This window comes from Scylla paramamosain, chromosome 17 (genome assembly GCF_035594125.1).
Source record: "Scylla paramamosain isolate STU-SP2022 chromosome 17, ASM3559412v1, whole genome shotgun sequence".
NCBI classification, from domain to species: Eukaryota; Metazoa; Arthropoda; class Malacostraca; order Decapoda; family Portunidae; genus Scylla; species Scylla paramamosain.
Window position 1 is genome coordinate 14,332,501 of NC_087167.1, and position 2,928 is coordinate 14,335,428.

The window sequence follows — 2,928 nt, forward strand, 5'->3', positions numbered from 1 at the left end:
ATATTCATGTGTATAAGTATATACAGTGAGATTTAAGTATAGATATCATGATGCATTTTATCTTTAATTTCTCAGCTACTGAATTATATATATGAAGAACAAACTACCCCCTAAGAAGTGAATTTTTTTACAATTAAGTAGAAAGCGAGGGAGGTACCATGAAACGAAATAACAAATCGAAATATCAAAATCACAAAATGTATGGCGTAGTATTCAATCAAGTTCTTAAAAGTTTACAGCAGAGTCATGGCGAGCTCAACAACAATGATACATACGAGTGGAAACCATTAAGTGCAAAGACCAAGGTTAGCATATCGCGCACAGGTTTACATGTTGGTATCTCGACACCTCCACTGAATTCATGATATCTGGTAATGGTTTAAACATACACGGTAACAACTGGAAATCAAATAACTGGAACTCCAAGTGGTGTAGACGTGAAGTTAGAACATTATCAACATCTATTAATAAGGAAATATGGCCATGATATGCTGACTCCCATACGTGCGACCTAATAATTCACTGCAAAATAAAGAATATATTTTTTCTTTTTTAACAATACACGCTACACATTTCGAAGCCGTGAAGACATGAAGTTGGAACAGTACAAACAATTATTATTAAGTAAATATGTGGATGGTATATTAACTGCTATATGCCAATGCTAATAATTCACTGCATAATTAAGAATGACAGTTTTTATAGTACACGCCTGACATTTCCGCTTATGTACTCTCTGATTTCACCCGACGTAAGCGTGTGTACATATCCACGTACTATACTTATAAGTGGTGAAGATAAACACTAATGTATACTATCAAGGAGGAACCCACAAGCTCACCAGGAACGCTAGGTATCCGCGCGGCGCTACAGCTAATTACCTGCCATGTTCACCTGCAATATTTGTGTCCGGGGCCTGGCAGGTGTAGCGGCACTCGGCACGTGAGGATGAGCGGCCACCGTGCACGCAAAACAGATCTGGAGTCTAATTTCAAACAAGTGAGAAAGTCCAGGTTGAGAATGATTTCATTACGACTTAAATGTGTGACGAAACAGAGACAATTGAGAAAATGAGTATGATGAGAGTGGAAGTACTCTCTCTCTCTCTCTCTCTCTCTCTCTCTCTCTCTCTCTCTCTCTCTCTCTCTCTCTCTCTCTCACACACACACACACACACACACACACACACACACACACACACACACACACACACACACACACACACACATATATATATATATATATATATATATATATATATATATATATATATATATATATATATATATATATATATATATATATATATATATGTGTGTGTGTGTGTTAAAATTGTCCCTAATCCATTGGCCAGTCGTGCAATGACAGATACACTGCAGAGATGGCTAAGAGAAAGCAGCAATGACAGAAACATTAAGCAAACATACAGCATTATTCCAGATTAATTTAACTCACTCTCTCTCTCTCTCTCTCTCTCTCTCTCTCTCTCTCTCTCTCTCTCTCTCTCTCTCTCTCTCTCTCTCTCTCTCTCAAACTTTCACCATTTTTTTTCGTCGTGTGTGGACAAATAATTTTCTACGATACCAGCAGGGTGGGATGGGGTAGGGTGGTGAGGGAAGGGAAGGAAGGAAGGGGTGACATTGAACCATCACGATGTCAACACTACTTTTAATGGCCTCTGAAGACCAGCCTGCAGGCGGTGAATGAACCCAGTCACCGAGGGATATTGAATGGACTTCATCCACTCCCCCGGCAGCCTTTAGAACCGAGGTGGATTTTCTTCAGGTCATCATGTTCGTCTCTCTCTCTCTCTCTCTCTCTCTCTCTCTCTCTCTCTCTCTCTCTCTCTCTCTCTCTCTCTCTCTCTCTCTCTCTCTCTCTTTCACTCGTCTCCCTCTCATCTACACTGATCAGACGTCCCGCCGCCGCCCGCCCTTCAAATGCACCTTTCCATTACACGGATACACAGTTCGAACTTTCCTTCTGGGAGTCATTCTGGAAGTCATTTTTTTTTTCTTTCTCGAGCTCTCCTCCTTTTTTCGTTACATTCTTTCTTGCTCTTCCTTCTCCTCGTCGTTATCCTGTTCCCCTTCTCCACATTTTTTCTTTCTCCTCCTTCTCGTCCTTCTTCCTCTTCTTCGTTTCCTTTCTTTTTTTTTTCTTCTCCTTACCCTTCCCCTTCTCTTCCTCCACCTTACTTATCCTCCTATTCCTTCTTCTCCCTCCTCTTCTTCTCGCAGTGGTGGAGTTAGAAGCAAGAGTCGTCTCGTTAAGGCTACTCATTCCCACTCCGCTGCTCAGCGTAGTGGCTTCCGTAACGACTGTAGTCCACGGGCCTCGCTCCATACCCAGACTCCCCCACCCCCTGGCATTCCTTATCCCTGGACTCCTAATACTTTGCTCTCGACACAGTCCAGGAACAAAGTTTCGAAGTCTGCCACTCCCTCCACCCACACAAGCCCCATGTGTTCGTCTAACACAGCGACACATTATCTTCCCTGTACTAAAAGTCTTTATGGTGTCACTGCCACATAAACCAGCACAGTCAATACCTCCGCCACCACCACCGCTCTAATAGATTTTCACAGATAACAGAACTCGACAGGATAAATAAAAAACTCAGACAAGACAAATAAATTTCCCCAGAGTCCTGACCTCCCCTGGCGTGCACCTACAAACAGACTCATTAACACATTGGCTAAAAAGGGATTATTGTTCCGTCCACATTTTTAGAACTCAGCCTCACCAAAATAAAGAAGCGAGCGAGGAGGCCACTTTTCCGCAGCCTTAATTATTGGAGGAGACAATGGTGAGAAGCCTGTCCCTTGCTTCTGACGTTTCCGGGGACGTGGAGAAGGGAGGGACAAGATCAGTTTTAGGGGTGGGGGGTGGAGGGAGAGAGGGAAGGCGGGGTACGAAGGCTTGAAG

At 42.9% G+C, this 2,928-nt stretch overlaps 1 pseudogene; it reads left to right on the forward strand.

Moving 5' to 3' along the window:
* Positions 1 to 2,575, forward strand: part of LOC135108614 (DNA ligase 1-like) — a 34,244-nt pseudogene extending 31,669 nt beyond the window's left edge.
* Positions 2,576 to 2,928: the final 353 nt, after the last annotated feature.